The sequence below is a fragment of the Ipomoea triloba genome, chromosome 1, assembly GCF_003576645.1.
Source record: "Ipomoea triloba cultivar NCNSP0323 chromosome 1, ASM357664v1".
In the NCBI taxonomy this organism is placed as follows: Eukaryota; Viridiplantae; Streptophyta; class Magnoliopsida; order Solanales; family Convolvulaceae; genus Ipomoea; species Ipomoea triloba.
In genome coordinates this window covers 10,059,008-10,079,328 of record NC_044916.1, presented here as the reverse complement: position 1 = coordinate 10,079,328, position 20,321 = coordinate 10,059,008, and the positions used below count along the sequence as shown (strand labels likewise).

The following is a 20,321-nucleotide window of genomic DNA, read 5'->3' as shown; positions in this document are numbered from 1 at the left end:
ACTTTATGATACTATAATTTACAAATTTAATATACATATATATTTGCAATCAACTGTTTATTTTATTTAGTAATTGTGTGAACAAAATACAAATGACCATATGTAGTCATATGGTTTCTTTGGCACAACTACACAATTTATCTAGCTAGACAACATAAACTAATAATTGTTTTCATTGATGATCTTCAGATCATGCATATAGCTTGTCCACCAACATTCATTTATACCTACCATATTAACTAACCAATGGTAATTTGTTTTAATAAAATTGTTAACATTTTTAAAATCTCATAATTTCCCTATAAATAGGACTCCAACTTTTGCTTTGTTTTACAATTCAAGTACTCAACTCAATCTCTTATTCTTCTTTCATTCGTTAAAAAGCAACTAGCAAGCATTCAAGCCATCAATTAAGTATTCAAATATCAACTCAAATCCAAATATATCAACAATATTTGGTAACATTTTATTTATTTTAATTATTCATTATATTTGTTATTTGTTTGTTTATTACTTTCTTTTACATCTACTATTTTCTTGATTATATATTTTAATATTTATAATGGATGATTTATATTATCCTATTAATTATGAGTATGGTGATCTACCTAATTATAATGAAGATGAAAGTGTTCAAGATCCAACTCCACAGGTCTGACCTCACCCGGCTAAATGTAGTGATAATTCTAATGCATCTAATCGACCAACTAATAATAAACCATCAAAAAATAGTGGTAATCGAACTACACTTCAATTTCCGGGGTAATCAACCAGGGTGTCACCCGCCACCACCCAGGGGTGCCGGCGGCGCGATCGCCGGGGGCTGCGGCGCCCAGGCAGGCCAGTCGCCCCCACGGCTCTTGGCCACCTTGCGTGCTAGGGCGCCCAGGTGAGTGTCCGAGCGCACCATGCCCCTCGCCGTGTCGCGGGAGTTTGACCAAAGGCTCTGGGTACGTGGATGGGGGAGGCTATCGTGACAAGAAGGCGTGGGACGCGTGTCTGGTGGGAGTTGGCGCCATCTTGATGCCGCACACGTGGAGGGTGTCAGGGGATCCACCAATAGTATAAAATGAGGGGGTCTGGTCCATACAAGACATCCCTCATATCACAATCCACTTAATAGCTCAGTGGTCATGTCTTCCTCCCCTGGTCGGTATGCTCGAGTTCAAGCCTAAGTGGCAGGCAGCATGGTTGGGTATCCTATATTATTATACTCATTACTCATTCCTTATTTCAAAAAATAAAAAAAGCAAAGCAATTAGACATGAGCATGAGGGAACTCTTTCTCAAGCTCATGAGAGAGAACATCCCTCTAAATTAAAGGATCTTGTATGTATAGTGGTGTAAATCTCCTTTTTTCAATGTGTGACAAAGTACTTACAAGTCTTTTGACATTTATTTTCCAAATTAAATGGATCTACTTTGAGAATCAATTTCTCATTTACCTATTATCCGTTTTAAACGTACAATATATCAATCTCTTTGTCTCACTATGAAGAACTCGAATCCACTTTCACCCGACCCAAATCGAAAGTTGGCCCCACATATATTTGTACCACAAAATAGTTACTTACAATGTCATTTAATGCTATTTTTCCAACTAAACATTAATGTGTGCGTGTGTGTACCGTTGTGAAAAGTTTATAATTACTGCTCCTTTTGCTTGGTTCTTCACTCTCGTTCTTCGCTGGGTGAAGGAGATGGTGAAAGAGATGAATGAGAGTCTAGGGTTGGAGTTAGGGATTTGGAGCCGAGATGAAGAAGATGGCAAAAACGATTAAAGAGTGAAAAAACAAAAGTAAACCGGCTAGAAAACGACAACATAAAAAAATAAAGAGATGAAAATGCCCTTAGCTAAAATAAGTTTTCACCATAAAAGTTATCGGATGGACCAAAAGTGTGAAAAAAAATGATAGTTGTGGATGCTAAATGCATGGCAAAAGCAAAAGTCTGGGACTAAATTTAGAATTGTCACCAAAGACAAGTGACTTCCGCTGGATTAACTCAATAATATAATAACATAGGTGGCCTAGTCAATGCCTAGGAGGCCTAGGCGGTCAGTGCCTAAGCGACTTAGGCGGCCGCCTAAACCACCGATTATGATGATAAGCTAGGTGGCTCGCCGACGCCTAGGCGAGATTTTTGCAACATTATGAAGGATAAATAATAATAATTAATGGTTATATATCTTTATCTCTTGTCTTCTATTCATTTTATTATATATTGTTATATCTATTACATTCTTGGGATGATGGCTGTATAATGATTCACGCGAGGAACGTTCCAATTTAAAGTAGTAAGGAGGTAGTAAAATTGAAGAATGTAATTACTCTAGCTAAAAGTATATTTCCATAATCATTCTTCACATAAGACCACAATTGTAAAGATAAGCTCAAATATTCTATAACAAACTTTATTATAGCAACCCAAATAACGCCCCAACACCAATATTTTCTAAGTTCATTAATAATTACTAGACCTTTATAGCTATTTTCATTACCAAGAAATCCTAGAAATACCTCATAGAATTATCATTTTGATAGCATTATAAAAAATTAAAAAGCGCTAAGCTATTACCAACAAATAGACATTGAATTCGTTAAGGTGACATGTGATGGGTTATATCGTGGAAAAAAGATGACATCAATGGTGAAGACTAAAGTATGTATGGGCAAATCAATGGTGATGAAGACTAAAGTATGTATGGGCAAATCAATGGTGATGAAGACTAAAGTATGTATGGGCAAATGTGATGCATCCGAAGTCTCAATTTCTATTACAATTACACAAATGTGATGCATCCAAAGTCTCAATTTCTATTTCAAAAGAATACTCTTATCAAATGATACGCATATAAGATATCAATCATATTTGGATTGGTTGTAAAGCAACCAAAGCACAAACCATGGCACTACGTATATATACCTCGATTAACATGATAATTATACTTGTCAAATATCAAATTCATATTAAAATTTTCTATGTTTGGTTTATGAAAAAAAAAAAATCACTGGAAATTGATTTAGGAACAGTAGCGGATGATTATATTTTTTTTTAAAAAAAATATTTTTATTTATTTTAATTAAGACCCTAATTTTTTTAAATTCATGTACCTGTTATAGCTTAAAATCGATATCAACAGTTCTACACAATACATTTATCAACACTATATCTAACACAATATTATCATCTAACACTACCTAATACTATCAAACATTATATCATCACAAAATTAAACTATTATCAAACTTTATACTAACACAATACTTTAAAAGTTTAAATCATCACACTTTAACACAATTCTATCATCAAAACACAGTACTTTATATCATCGCACTTTAATGCAACTTTGAATAAAATACTCCTAAAAAAGTTGTGAAGTTTTTAGCAGAATTATTTACAGTCATTTTTGGCCTATAATAAATTTCAACTTACTCCAGCAAAAAATGGAATTGGAGGAGCAGTTCTCTAAATGCACCAAATTCTTGGTTGTACATTATATTAGAGATGCTAAATAAACACATCTTCACAAGATGGATTGAATACAAAAAATACAATCTGTTTCCAACAGAATAGCACATGACAAGTAATGGTAGCAATAGAATTGTAGCTTGTAATCAACACAAAACATACATTGTTTAAATGCTTCCTCTCCCAACAAATATTCATCAGCTGTTAATGTTCAAAACCAAAAACAAAATAATTAGAGGATACAAACAGATGAAACTAATTGCTTAGTAAAGTCATACCTAGTTTTTAATGGATGGGGTAAAACAAAGATTGAGTCAGAGCTTTTAAAAGCAAACATTTTTTTTTAGTGACTCAAAACTCAGAAGTTAAATTCAATCCTTTTATTTCATACCAAAGCATTGACATTGTGTAGTTCAATATTGCACAAACAGATATTGATACACACACACAATGACACAATATATGTTTTCAGTTTTCTGCTAGACTCGAAATGTAAGTTGGGGATTCGTACAGTCTTTCTTTAAATTCTGGAGTTATTTTTCCAATTTGAACTCTAATTATAGTAGACATAATAGATACCACCCACATGTTGCCAAATAGCTAATAAGAGCGAAATAGGATGGGAAGAAATTAGTCCTGCTTCAGAGTTATTACACACAAGCACTTGTGTGTATATGTTCATCCCCACGGATGGCGCCAATGTTGGTTTTATGACTTTTGGGTAGTCAAAGGCAGGCCAACACTACCTGTTGGAATAACGAGAATATAGGAAATATGTAGGAAAATATAGTGAGAAAAATATAGGTATTGTATTGCTCAGAATTGCTTGTCCCACCTTTCTCCATGTGTGGAGGGTCTATTTATACATATTTTGGGCCTAGAGCCCTACAAGGAATAAGAATCCTGGACCGCCTCATATTGGGAGTCCCTGTTACATTATAACTAATAAGCCCTAATCTTGCTAATATTATAAGTGCTAAGTCCAATCCTTATCGAACTCTTCTGTAGCTTTGTGTTGAGGGTCCTTCTTGGACTTTCTTGATCCAATTGCTTTCTTGGGCCGGTCCATGTAGTCCAGGCTTAGTGTATTATCCATCATCTAGTCCCCCACTTTCTTTAGACTTTGTGGATACGAAGTCTCTAGAAAGTATACTTGCTCTCTTGGGCTAGTCCATTGTTGGTTTTATGACTTTTGGGTAGTCAAAGGCAGGCCAACACTACCTGTTGGAATAACGAGAATATAGGAAATATGTAGGAAAATATAGTGAGAAAAATATAGGTATTGTATTGCTCAGAATTGCTTGTCCCACCTTTCTCCATGTGTGGAGGGTCTATTTATACATATTTTGGGCCTAGAGCCCTACAAGGAATAAGAATCCTGGACCGCCTCATATTGGGAGTCCCTGTTACATTATAACTAATAAGCCCTAATCTTGCTAATATTATAAGTGCTAAGTCCAATCCTTATCGAACTCTTCTGTAGCTTTGTGTTGAGGGTCCTTCTTGGACTTTCTTGATCCAATTGCTTTCTTGGGCCGGTCCATGTAGTCCAGGCTTAGTGTATTATCCATCATCTAGTCCCCCACTTTCTTTAGACTTTGTGGATACGAAGTCTCTAGAAAGTATACTTGCTCTCTTGGGCTAGTCCATTGTTGGTTTTATGACTTTTGGGTAGTCAAAGGCAGGCCAACACTACCTGTTGGAATAACGAGAATATAGGAAATATGTAGGAAAATATAGTGAGAAAAATATAGGTATTGTATTGCTCAGAATTGCTTGTCCCACCTTTCTCCATGTGTGGAGGGTCTATTTATACATATTTTGGGCCTAGAGCCCTACAAGGAATAAGAATCCTGGACCGCCTCATATTGGGAGTCCCTGTTACATTATAACTAATAAGCCCTAATCTTGCTAATATTATAAGTGTTAAGTCCAATCCTTATCGAACTCTTCTGTAGCTTTGTGTTGAGGGTCCTTCTTGGACTTTCTTGATCCAATTGCTTTCTTGGGCTGGTCCATGTAGTCTAGGCTTAGTGTATTATCCATCATCTAGTCCCCCACTTTCTTAAGACTTTGTGGATACGAAGTCTCTAGAAAGTATACTTGCTCTCTTGAGCCGGTCCATGTAGCCCAGGCCTAGTGTATTATCTATCATTCAGTCCTCCACTTTCTTGGGATTTTGTGAATACAAAGTCTCAGGAAAGTATAATTGTGCTTTTTTGTTTCGATCAATCTGTAAATAGATTTTTTTTTTCATTGCCTAGTGAGTATGCGTTTCTTCCACACAGTGGTGGGAATACGAGTCTGTCACTGGCTAACGGGTATATGTCTTCTACTCGGTGGTGGGTACAAGTCTTTCATTGCCTAGTGAGTATGCGTTTCTTCCACACGGTGGTGGAATACGAGTCTGCCACTGGCCAATAGGTATATGTCTTCCACTCGGTGGTGGGTATATGTCTTCCACTCGGTGGTGGGTATATGTCTTCCACTCGGTGGTGGGTATATGTCTTCCATTGCCTAGTGAGTATGCGTTTCTTCCACACGGTGGTGGGAATACGAGTCTGTCACTGGCTAATGGGTATATGTCTTCCACTCGGTGGTGGGTATATGTCTTCCACTCGATGGTGGGTTATATGTCTTTCATTGCCTAGTGAGTATGCGTTTCTTTCACACGATGGTGGGAATACGAGTCTGCCACTGGCTAATGGGTATATGTCTTCCACTCGGTGGTGGGTATATGTCTTCCATTGCCTAGTGAGTATGCGTTTCTTCTGGGTATATGTCTTCCATTGCCTAGTGAGTATGCGTTTCTTCCAGGTATATGTCTTCCATTGCCTAGTGAGTATGCGTTTCTTCCATACGGTAGTGAGAATACGAGTCTGCCACTGGCTAATGGGTATATGTATTCCATTCGGTGGTGGGTATATGTCTTCTACTCGGTGGTGGGTATATGTCTTCCATTGCCTAGTGAGTATGCGTTTCTTCCACACGATGGTGGGAATACGAGTCTGCCACTGGCTAATGAGTATGATTTTTTTTCATTGCCTAGTAAGTATGCGTTTCTTCCACACGGTGGTGGGAATATGAGTCTGCCACTGGCTTTTTTTTTCATTGCCTAGTGAGTAATCGTTCCTTCCACACAGTGGTGGGAATACGAGTCTGCCACTCGCTTTTTTTTTTTCATTGCCTAGTGAGTATGCGTTTCTTCCACACGGTGGTGGGAATACGAGTCTGCCACTGGCTTTTTTTTTTTTCATTGCCTAGTGATTATGCGTTTCTTCCACACGATGGTGGGAATACGAGTCTGCCAATGGCTTTTTTTTTTTTTCATGACTCCAAGTTTGATTCCATTGTAGTAGTTGATTCCAATATTCATACAAATAATCCAGCAATAGGAGTACACACGCGTAATATTCGATTCCAGAAACCAACCAGATCAACTTATATGTGATCAAGCCTTAATTTATATGTTGTTCTCTTATAACATATAATACATGATTAAACAAATCTTAATTTATATGTCATTCTCTTATAACATATAATACATGATTAACATATAATACATGATTAATAGTGGCATACCATATACTATATAAATCATGCAACAAGTTATATATACATTGAATACAAAATAATACGTACATAACAGCAGGTACATGGCTTGAATCAATATATATAATAGTACGTACATTTATAACATATATGTTATTAATTCCACAAGTATAATATACATATATATTATGCATATATAGACAGTATGTATGTACACGCATGACATATATGTTTGTTAATTGAATTTGATTTCACAAAACATTCAAGTCAATTTATATATACAAACAGTACGTACATACATGGATCATGGATTCCAACATTAACATACAGTACGGACAAAGTATATGCACTTCAACATAGCAATGTTTGATTCCAACATTAATGTACAGTACGTATGTATAAATTCATAACCAACGAAACATAAGCATGCGATTTTGATTTTATTGATTCCAAATCATCAACGATCACAAACCAAATCCTACGGCAGTGATAATAAATTAAACCTTATAAAAAATCCCCAAATATCATGAACCCTAATTTTAGTGATTAATCAATTTATAAGCATGCTCTTATACCGAATGTTAATTAATACCTTTATGTGCTTATAACTTGAATGCGGGAGCACAATAGCATGCTCTTATACCGAATGTTAATTAATACCTTTATGTGCGTATAACTTGAATGCGGGAGCACAATTAACAATGAATCACATGTAAATCAACTCAATCAAGTGTCAACTAAACAATATTCATGATCATGGATCCTTAATTAAAACAAGAATAAGGATAAAGACTTACTTGGTTTCATGTAATCTCTAACTTGAATAACCAATAATGCTTCACCTCTCTAATCTGTATGCCTTAATTACCGCCTTAATTACCTCCTGATGATATGGGGACCACGTCACTAGGAAAGTCGGAACCAGTGCAGGTCCGAATGATTTGAATCGGCGGAACCAGTGCAGGTCCGAATGATTTGAATTGAGGATCGATGGTGAAAAGTAGAGATCGAAAATATAGGAAATATGTAGGAAAATATAGTGAGAGAATATAGGTATTGTATTGCTCAGAATTGCTTCTCCCCTCCTCTCCATGTGTGAAGGGTCTATTTATACATATTTTGGGCCTAGAGCCCTACAAGGAATAAGAATCCTGGACCGCCTCATATTGGGAGTCCCTGTTACATTATAACTAATAAGCCCTAATCTTGCTAATATTATAAGTGCTAAGTCCAATCCTTATCGAATTCTTCTGTAGCTTTGTGTTGAGGGTCCTTCTTGGACTTTCTTGATCCAATTGCTTTCTTGGGCCGGTTCATGTAGTCCAGGCTTAGTGTATTATCCATCAATAGACATAATAGATACCACCCACATGTTGCCAAATAGCTAATAAGAGCGAAATAGGATGGGAAGAAATTAGCCCTGCTTCAGAGTTATTACACACAAGCATTTGTGTGTATATGTTCATATGCATTCAAAACTAAATCCATAATAATGATGATAAGAAACCATACCTTGGCCTGATTAATAATTAAACATCAGCATAAGACAATCCCATGCAAAACAAAGGAAATAGTGTTTTTAGTATGAGGCAAAAAAATGGCATATACAGCTGGAACTACCCTTACCAAGCCAAAGCCAAACTTGTTCTGCTAGTAAGTCAAGATCAGAGGCAAGATCGGAGTAGAGTAAGCCTCCTAAATGGCTAAATGAAGACAAGTAAACATGAAGAGGATTCATGTACACAACTACTGAACTATATAGCTAGATTACTATTTACTAGAGTGCAGAGCAGCCTTGGTGGGGACACGAAAGGTATGAGTGCTGGTGCACCATAAAACAATGTTTTAGCTCTGAAAACATGCATAAAATCAGCATGATGAGAAAGAATTGTATGCAAAAGCACGATTAAGATCAACTTATTTTGGAGAAAAGCTGAGGCTCACACATCATTACGTGTACCAGTGGCAATGTCAAATATACTCTTGGACCAGGTATCATCATTAAGACTCAAATCATATATAAGCAGTCCTGCAAAGCAGAAAATATTCCATATTATTTTTTAAAAAAAATACAAATATATATATTAACAAAAAGAAGATTACGTTTAGACACAAACGTAGTATAATAGCACTAATACTATAGTTTAACAGTCAGTAGGGATCTGAATATGCTCTCTGTGACTTGATAATAGATCAACATAAAAAGCAGCAGGTTCCAGATGCAGCAAATATATACTACGATAGGCTCAGATATGATTAGTTTATTAAGTATATTGAGGATAATATCAATAGACTTTAGGAAACAACATGGATGGTATGAAATGAGATAGTAGAGATTGATCTGCTAGATTTTAGAATAACAAATCTAATTACTACATGGCAAGATCAGAGGAGATTACACATAATGAAGAGAATAAGGGGCAAGAGGGTAAATGTGAAAAGGAGCCGGATCGGATCGGAGAAAGGCGTGTCCAGATGCTCTTCAATTCGCCATTTCACGGTGAAGATCCGACTACTAGCCGCGTAGGGGAGCGGTGAAGAAGAGAAGACTCAAAAAATTGGATATTAGCAGTTAGTGAATGTCTCTAAAACATAACCACATTTGTTATCAAAAACTGCTGCGGGCTACTTCACTACCAATTCGACCATCCTTCAAAGTTATGTCTCGATTGGAGGGAAACAGAGGTTGAATTAGTAGTGAAGAGCCAGCAGCAGATTTTAATTCTATTGTAGAACAAGAGTGAAGAGCTGAACAATCCGGATATATTTCTTGGAGATTTTGATTGTGAACAATCCGGATCCGGATATATTTCTGGGAGATTTTGATTGTGAACAATCCGGATCGGGATATATTTCTGGGAAATATTTGATTGTGGGGAAAAAATAGCGCACACACAGAAGAACTAAAGGTCTAACAAGAGAGAAATTCTATTCAATCATCTTTAGAAAGGGTACGGTATAAATAGTGGTAGAAACTCAATTCCTAAATTAATGTTGAACAAGTTATTTAAAGTTTTTTCTTTCATTTTGTCTAACTCAAGTAGGTCTACTTTTAGCGTACAATATATCAATTTCTTCGTCTCACTATGAAAAATCTGAATCTACTTTGACCCGATCCAAATCGGAAGTGGACTCCACTAATATTTGTATTACATTTTATGCTAATTTTTCAACAGTTGTGTTTAATTTCGCAGTAAAAAGCTAGAGGGAGTTCAAGGAAAAATTGGGTTTCAATGATCGAGATGATCCCACATATGTATATGCATATGTATATATAGGCATTCATCATCAGTTGCCCATACTTCGCTCCATCTTCTCATTGGGTATCTCAACTATTAGAAATTCATTAATTTGGTCTTCGACTACTAAAGTTATTCAATTTAGTCTCTAACTATGCAATTTTGACCTAAAATGCTCCATCGACTATTAGAATTTTACCACTTTATCATCGATTAACAAAGCTGTTCAATTTAGTTTTCAATTATGCAAATGTTAACCTAAAATGTAAGTTTAGTTTGAATTTGGAGATCTTTTGGAAAGCCGATGACCAAAATGGTGAAATTCTAATAGTCGAGGATTAAAGTGGTGAAATCCTAATAGTTGATGGATCATTTTAGGTAAAAATTTGCATAGTTCACACATGTTAAGTGGAGGGTTTTTTTTTTTTTTTTTTGGTAATTTTAGTATTTATATTACGTGAATTGAAATGGTGCATTTTAGTACATAATGTGGTGTGTTTAATACATGTTGTGGTGCGTTTTATTACGTATGTTGGTATATTAACTGTGTTGTAGAATTGTGTGTTTTAATCCATCCACTGGTGCATTTTCATACGTAGAATGGTGTGTAACTGTGTTGTTGAATGGTGTGTTTTAATCCGCCCTCTAGTACATTTTAATACGTAGGATGGTGCGTACTTTAACACATGTTTTCTAATAAGTGTCATAGTACATGCTTATAATCTGGGATGTGGATTGTTAATAAGTGGAATTGTGCATTTTATACACGTTGTACGTTGTAGTGCATTTTAATACGTATAATGGTGCATATTTTAGCACATGTTTTCTAATGTGTAAATAGTGCATGTTTATAATGTGACATGAGGAACGTTGTGGTGAATTCTAATACGTAGAATGATGCGTTTTATTACGTATGTTGATGAATTTTAAGTGAATAAGTGCATTTGGTTATAGTGTGGAATGATGTGTTTTATTTGTTATCTGGTGCATTTTAGTACGTAGAATTGTGTGTATTGTTAAAATAAAGTATCTTTTGATCGCACTTAACGTATTCATGTGTGATTAAAATTACAAATCAACCCTTCTATATCAGTAGACCAATGTAATAATAAAGGTAGAGACAGTGGTGGAGATGCAAGTAAAATTTTCTCACAAAACCTAACAATGAGTCAATGACCTAGGTAAAGGTGTAAAAATAATTATTTGCATCATTGTTTATTTTCTTTAATAGTATATTATACTCCGTATTATATTACGGTAGGAATAGTGGTAGAAACCCAATTCCTAAATTAATATGGGATAAAAGTTATTTAAAGTTTTTTTCTTTCATTTTGTCCAACTCAAGTGGGTCTACTTTGAGCGTACAATATATCAATCTTTTCACCTCACTATGAAGAACTTGAATCTACTTTGACCCGATCTAAATCAGAAGTGGACCCCACTAATATTTGTACCGTAACAATTATATTCAAACCCTTTCAAAAGCTTTCTAAATACTATTTTTTCAACTTCATATATTTTGAAAATTTTCTTATTTACAACTATATGGTTTGAGGATATAATATATGAAATAATCTCACAATTACGAAAATTTAATTTCACTTTACCCCGACTTAAATTGGTAGTAAACCACTCAAAACAATGGATCAAAATGACTATGCATATGCCCTTTTATGCCTATTGCCCAACAAAATCAAACTAAAATCAAATATTCATTCAAGTTTTTTGGCATAACATTTAGATTTTCAACTATTTACAGATGATTACAATTACGCAAATGTACGCACTACAAAAAAAGAATTATTTTGCAACACTGCACTAATTTAGTGGCGGTTCTTAATAATCATCGCGAAATAAATGTTTAACGACGATTTCTTTGACTGCCGCGGTATAATAATTAAAAATTAATTAAATAATATTTATAGCGTTTTATTTTCCACGGTTCAGAAAAACCACCGCTATTAAGCAGATATAACATGTGTTTCGTTGCTCCCAAGTCCCAATTAAAACATATTGGTGGTATATAATATATTAATTAATATATATATATTTACCAAATTGCCGCTAAATATCAAATTAAAGTGTAACCGCCGCTAATCAATTCTGGTCCATAGTTCTCGCGATTGATGAAAGTCGCCGCTAAATATTACTTCACAACACACTATTTAGTAACGGATGGATAAATGTCGGTAATCGTATCGTTGCGGTTATAAATCGTCGCTAAACAACAAAATAACCGCCGCTAAATGACCTTTTTTTGTGTAGAGTATGTGATTCATCCAAAGTTTTGAATTCTATTTCAAAAGAATACTCTCTTATCAAATGTGATGGTGTTGACAATAGTTGAACTTGGCTTTAATATCCATATAGGATATCAATCATGAAATTGTATTGTGGATCTTGAATGTACAATAAATTCTAAGGTTTCTACTTTGTTTTAACCGGATTATTTATTTGAATAAATTAGTGATGGATAAATGTCGGTAATCGTATCGTTGCGGTTATAAATCGTCGCTAAACAACAAAATAACCGCCGCTAAATGACCTTTTTTTGTGTAGAGTATGTGATTCATCCAAAGTTTTGAATTCTATTTCAAAAGAATACTCTCTTATCAAATGTGATGGTGTTGACAATAGTTGAACTTGGCTTTAATATCCATATAGGATATCAATCATGAAATTGTATTGTGGATCTTGAATGTACAATAAATTCTAAGGTTTCTACTTTGTTTTAACCGGATTATTTATTTGAATAAATTAGTGATGGATAAATGTCGGTAATCGTATCGTTGCGGTTATAAATCGTCGCTAAACAACAAAATAACCGCCGCTAAATGACCTTTTTTTGTGTAGAGTATGTGATTCATCCAAAGTTTTGAATTCTATTTCAAAAGAATACTCTCTTATCAAATGTGATGGTGTTGACAATAGTTGAACTTGGCTTTAATATCCATATAGGATATCAATCATGAAATTGTATTGTGGATCTTGAATGTACAATAAATTCTAAGGTTTCTACTTTGTTTTAACCGGATTATTTATTTGAATAAATTAGTGATGGATAAATGTCGGTAATCGTATCGTTGCGGTTATAAATCGTCGCTAAACAACAAAATAACCGCCGCTAAATGACCTTTTTTTGTGTAGAGTATGAAAATAACCGCCGCTAAATGACCTTTTTTTGTGTAGAGTATGTGATTCATCCAAAGTTTTGAATTCTATTTCAAAAGAATACTCTCTTATCAAATGTGATGGTGTTGACAATAGTTGAACTTGGCTTTAATATCCATATAGGATATCAATCATGAAATTGTATTGTGGATCTTGAATGTACAATAAATTCTAAGGTTTCTACTTTGTTTTAACCGGATTATTTATTTGAATAAATTAGTTCTACTTTGTTTTAACCGGATTATTTATTTGAATAAATTAGTCAATAAGAAACAGATAAATAAGCAACATAAACAATAAAGCAAAGTAAAAGAACAGACACCGAGAATTGTTTACGCAACTCAGAACTACACTCCTACGTCAGCAGGGCACTTCACGTCAGCACAATCCACTAGATTATCACAAGGGTTACAAGGAATCACGAAACAACCACACTAAAACAATGGTTACAAAAAGTACACCTAGCTAAGCCTTCACCATCATCTTCAAGCTGACACTGTGCGGTCCATACTTGATCACCAACAAAGATGAATCACTAAGCACACTTATACGTTTATAATAACTCAAGAATAAATAGGATAAACCTGTATATGGAGCTCAAGCAAATTTGGAATAATAATGGTAAGAAAGTGTGTTTTTCAAACCCATGATTTAGAGCTCTATATATAGCCGAATGTCCAACCAATGAAACCTGAAACTTTGCTGCTGTTATTTCTCAATTGAAGCTCCAACCAGTAGTGTAGATCAGACCCAAAATTCGTGGATCAATAAGACTTAGTTTGGTTTGAATAAAACTGTCTCTGACGCTGATCCAGACTGTGCGGGAAGAAGCTCTAATAATGCTGATACAGTTGACTTAAACTAATAACCTAGCTATAAAACTAATCTAAGATTTTGACAATAATTAAGTCAACAAATAGGAGGTCCAAAACGTGTATAAATTTTACACTTACAAATCATTGAATTGGTTGTAAAGCAACCAAAGCACAAACCCTGGCACTATGTATATATAGCTCGATTGACATGATGATTATATATAATTGTCAAATACCAAACTCATATAATCACAATATGTTATATGTGTACTTTTCAAAGTCATACATAAGTAATAATATCCTCCATTAGTACAATTTATCGAGAATTAATGATTACAATATAATATTCCATACTCTAAACTTATATTATCTAAGTAATTTAGGAGAAGTCTCCCATCCGCTTCACCTAGCAACCAAAAATCAATTAATTGACTTTATTCATATCTATCGTATTATTGATGCCAAAACTTGAAGCATGGCACAATTACAACAACATGTATTGTCTTTAACGTTTTAGGCTATAAAAAAAAGGGTCTAAGTATAGACTCTAAGTAATCCAACTTATCTATGTTTAGTTGTTACAAAGGGTCTAAGTATAGACTCTAAGGCCCACTTAGTTGTTACAAAGTGCACGTTGAGGATGTTGTACTTCGATAGGAGCCGTTGCACTTATTGGACGAGACTAGCATAAATAATGAACCCTTGTGACAAGAGGGTGGACAGGCTCGCATAGACTCTAAGTAATCCAACTTATCTATGTTTACTTACATACAAATATTTTTCAGTAATATTCTTGCCACCCATTTATATTTTTCTACATACCCATATTTTATACATCTATACTAGATTTATGATAGATTCGATTCATGTAAAATCACCAGCTACATATCTGGCTCTTTCGATCTGCCCATGACTGGATAGAACCGTTAGAATTTAACAAAAATTTTATACAATTTAGAAAAAATAATATTTCTGTTGTTGAACTTTTTCCATAATCACCTTTTACTATTCAATTGTTACTTGTAACTTTTTTCACTCATAACTAGATGAAACTATTAAAACTTCATAGAAATGTTATAAAACTTTAGGAAATATTCTACTTCGTATGAATTTTGTAGATCCAAACTTAGTTCTGCATGTTTTATGGTCCCGACTAATTGTATACAATTGTATGCTTGTGGTGGTATGTTGCGTTCAACTTATAAACTGATACTTCGTAATATTTTAAGGTGAGAAAATTATATTTTTTATTCTTAGATTTTTTTCTAATAATGGTTGACTCGATTCTTGATTTGTTTATAATTATTTTTCATCATTCAATTGTTATATTGATGGTCCTTTTCATCCTTGACGGAACAGAATCAAAAAATTTAATAGAAGTTTTATAAAATAGATTTGACAATACACATAATACAATATTTATTTAAAATTATTTTGTAACATATATACTTGATAATTAATGCTAGGTTTTTTTGGGTGGAAAAACTAAGTAAACACCACTATTATGTAATAGCCTAAACCCAAACCATGCTAGAAAAATCCTATGCGACGAGTTCAACAAGATGGTATTTGTAAAAATCAATGATATGTCATATCACATGATATGCCATCTAATTACACCAATGAAGATGGAAATGGAATATTTTTAGTTAATATGATATTTTTAGTTACGCCAATAAAAATGAAATATTTTCTATGGTTACCATTCAAATTTTCATATCACATGATATGTCATCTAATTAAAGATATTTGAATTGACACATTATGCTTCAATACATTGAATTCCAATGTATATAAAAAGGATTTGAATTCCTTAGAAAAAAGGATTTGAATGTGTAATAACATATATATTATAATTCACTAATAATATAGTGAATACCTATAATTATATAGTTAATATAACAATGAAATGAACTTAGTTTATTGATTTATTCTTATTACAACAAGATCTAAGTTAATCAATTAAATGTAAAGTAATTGTGATGAACGTGAAAATTATAGGCTAAAACTAAAATTGAAAACACTAGTTAGTCTATAATTTTTAATTGACTTAATTAGTTTAGAACTCTTTTTTTTCTTTTTTCTTATTTCACCGCTCTAGCGACTTCAATAACAATATCTCCATCAATTATTACATACTATGGGGTGTTTGGATTAGATGATACCTGAAAAAATAAAGTGTATTGTGTTAATTAGTTGTTTTGATAAGTTGGTAGCATATCATACTTTGCTTCCAAAGATTAAATATTAGCTATAAACCAAAACTAATAATTAGGGTTTAACCCACTTTTCGACCAATTAGACAAACATTTGAATCATATATGGGAAGCTAAGTGAGCTTAAGAGATTTTCTTGTCATTTTAATTTATTTTATTTTTGGGTGGCTTTGATAAAGTTGAAAGTGACGTCTAGTGATTGAACTTGTGAATTTAGATTTTTACAATAACATACAAAGTGATTTGAAGAAATTAAATCTTAATATTAAGTTTTAAAAAATTTATTATTTAATTAATCAAATTAGGCTCAGAAAGTGCGGGGAATAGGTGGAGCATAATTTTCATACATGAAATACATGACTTTCGCTAACACTCTTTTGGTCGAGCTTGTGTTAAACGTATTGTGAGGCTCAAACTCATGACCTCTCATATGAGGGAGATCACTACATGTCATTTGAGTACAGTACATGTGCTTGGCCTTGCATGCCTTTAGTTCTTCATTAATTATATTCCTTAAATTACATACATACATGCCTTAAGATGAATTGAAAAGATATTAATATTAACTTATAAAATCAAACTTTCACCTTTATAATAATTATTAGTATTTTTTTATGCGCGATGCGCAAAAAATATATGCCCAATAATAGTACTTTATATTAAAATTTTAAATTTATTTAGATTTTAGATATTTAATTTAAATTATCGTAAATAATAACTAACATACAACTCCCATTTATAATGTGTATATATATATTATTATTAGTATTTAAGAAGATAAGAAAATATATGGTGGATGCATGTGCATGGTAACTTGGAAAAGATAACAGAAGTTATAACAGTAGGGGTATGTTTGTTCAAAATATTGTAAAGTACAACTTTTATAGCATAATAATGTATAAAAAAAGTTAACGGAAAAAACGGACATAAATAAATGGTATATCATTCATTCACACTTATTATGGCTCTATTTGGCAGGGCTTATAGCTTATTTTAAGCTACTAATTAGCTAATTTTAAGCTACTAATTAACATTCTTCAATATGTTTGTTGTAATTTCAATTTAACATTTGTGTGTTTGAACATTAATTTTTGTATGAACTAATTTTATGAACTATAAATATTTTGTTTTACTTTATATATTTTAAAATATATGTTCTTACTTTATATTTTATTAAAATATACTGATTCCATTATTTTATAATTTAATATGTAACCTATTTAAATTTAAAACTATTTAAATTTTATAAAGATGTCCTTTTTAGTCTTTTTACATTTATCAGCTTATCAAAAAATTAATTTTATCAAACACTTTCAAGCATAACAGCTAGTTTAACAGCTCTTCAGATTTCAACTTCGAACTTGTAGTTTTTTAGCTAGGTTTGCCAAACATAGCCTATGTTTTTAGATTTTAGATTAGATTTAGGGTGTGTTTGGAAGGAAATCATTTTCCGGGTTTCCCATGTTTGGCAACCCTTGGAAAACCCAGTCAACGGAAAATGATTTCCGTTGACTGGGGAAAATGATGCCAAAATAATGGGCGGAAGTCATTTTCCGCCCATGGAAAATCATACAATGCCTGGTCCACAGGCTATGGTTTTCGGCGCCGGAAACCTCCCCGCGGAAACCAGTTGCCCTGGTTTCCGCCAGAAACCAGAGGGTGGGGGAGGGGTTTTTTTTAAAAAAAAAAAATTTGTTACTTTTTTTTTTTTGAAAGATAAATTTTGTTACTTAAAAATATTATTTTTTATCTTATTATAATAATTTTAATATTTTAAATAGAATAAAAATATATATAATTATACAATTCTACCAATTTTCCAGAAAACGAACCAAACACCCAAAGACAGTTTTTTAGAATACATCCAAACACGGAAAATGAATTGATTTTCCGGAAAATGACTCATTTTCTATAAAACATTTTCCAGAAGTCATTTTTCTGCTTTCCAAACACACCCTCAGATTAAAATATAAATTTAAGTTTATATATTTTACGTACAATGTAGTTAGTGAATTAAATTATAATAATTATTACTATGCGGACTTCCTTGCCTATGTAGTGGTGGCCTGGTGGGCAATCAATAGCTTTTTTTTTTTAAAGTAAATGGGCAATCACTAGCTTGTAGAACCTAAAAATGTAAACATAGGTTGATATATAGATAGGAAATTTGGAATTAGTAAAAAACAAATGTTCTTTGTCCTTTACCCATTTCAATCTTTCATTATTGCAAAACATGAGCAAACACAAAATATAATATAATATGCACAAAAAAAAACAAAATTTAATATAAAATGAAGATTAAATTTTAATATTTTAATTTATTCAATTTTTTTTAAAAAAATAAAATTTTGAAGTTTATTTAAAATACACATGACTTAATTTATTTAAATAAAATAAATTAACATTAGCAATGCATAAATAAAATTTTATTAATATTAATATTTTTGATAAACTAATAAGTGATATGAATTTTAATACGAAATATAAAAAAAAAGTCAATTATTAAAATATCATAGGTTATAATAAATTAAAATATTACATATTTGAACTCAAAAAAATATTACATATATTTATCTGTTGGGAAGGATGTATAGCACAGGTACTATATATGACCTAATTACCATACAAGTTAATTACTTCATTATTATACTACCTAATTATTAGCTAAGCCTAATTTACTATATCAAGTTAAAAATAATTACCATACAAATTAATTGCTAGCTTCATTATTATACTACCTAATTATTAGCTAAGCCAAATTTACTATATCAAGTTAACAATAATTACCATACAAGTTAATTACTTCATTATTATACTACCAATTATTAGCTAAGCCTAATTTACCCTATATCAAGTTAAAAATAATTACCATACAAGTTAATTGCTTCATTATTATACTACCTAATTATTAGCTAAGCCTAATTTACTATATCAAGTTAACAATAATTGAACGTCTCTGTTAATTCATAGCTTAGGGGTATCTTAGCCTTTTACCTCACTTGTTTGTTGTAACCGTCTCTTGCGGCCATGTGAGTATGTGACTACATTTATAGCTAGCTGCGCTCCTGTATATATCTTACTTTTCCAGTAAAGAAAAAAAAAATCCATCTAAATTCACGAGAGCATTCATATTGGGAAATTGTTGTTATTCCATTCGTTAATCATACATTCACTGTTTTTTTTTTAAATGTGGTGACATTTTTGTAAATAATTAAATTCTAATTTGAAGTATAAGTAAATTATGTTACCTTATAGTCCAGTGGCATCAAACCCTTCCCTTTATACGGGAGGTGGTGGGTTCGAGCCTAAGTAGTTATGAACAGATACTGCATTGTAATAGAGTTAGTAGTATTCAAAAAAAAAATGTATAAAAATGCAAGTAAAAAGTAAAATATATTAGAAGTGTAACAAATAATATACACTGAGCATCAATATTAAGTGCATTGAACTCTACTACATAATTTTTTTTTTTCATCTCCTATGGATGGCCCACTTTGCCCTTTAATCGTTGCAAACGAACATTAAATATTGTATGGACTTAAAGGACCTAATTATTATCTAAACCTAATTCGCTAATCAATCAAATACTATATTAAGTTAGTGATGACCATATGTAGTCATATGGTTTATTTGGCACAACTACATAATTTCTCTAGACAACATAAACTAATAATTGTTTTCATTGATGATCTTCAGATCATGCATATAGCTTGTCCACCTACATTCATTTATACCTACCATACCATATTAACTAACCAGTGGTAATTTGTTTTAATAAAATTGTTAATATTTTTTAAAATCTCATAATTTCCCTATAAATAGGACTCCAACTTTTGCTTTGTTTTACAATTCAAGTA

At 32.6% G+C, this 20,321-nt stretch overlaps 1 long non-coding RNA gene across 2 annotated transcripts; it reads right to left on the bottom strand.

Annotated features, from left to right (window-relative positions):
* Positions 1 to 8,060: 8,060 nt before the first annotated feature.
* Positions 8,061 to 9,923, bottom strand: LOC116021526. Of its 2 annotated transcripts, XR_004099019.1 has the most exons (3): positions 9,423 to 9,923; positions 8,536 to 9,052; positions 8,061 to 8,407 (listed from the first exon to the last, which is right to left on the bottom strand). It is a non-coding gene; the product is annotated as an uncharacterized LOC116021526 (long non-coding RNA). The 2 variants fall into 2 exon arrangements; XR_004099018.1 differs by having other exon boundaries at positions 8,061 to 9,052.
* Positions 9,924 to 20,321: the final 10,398 nt, after the last annotated feature.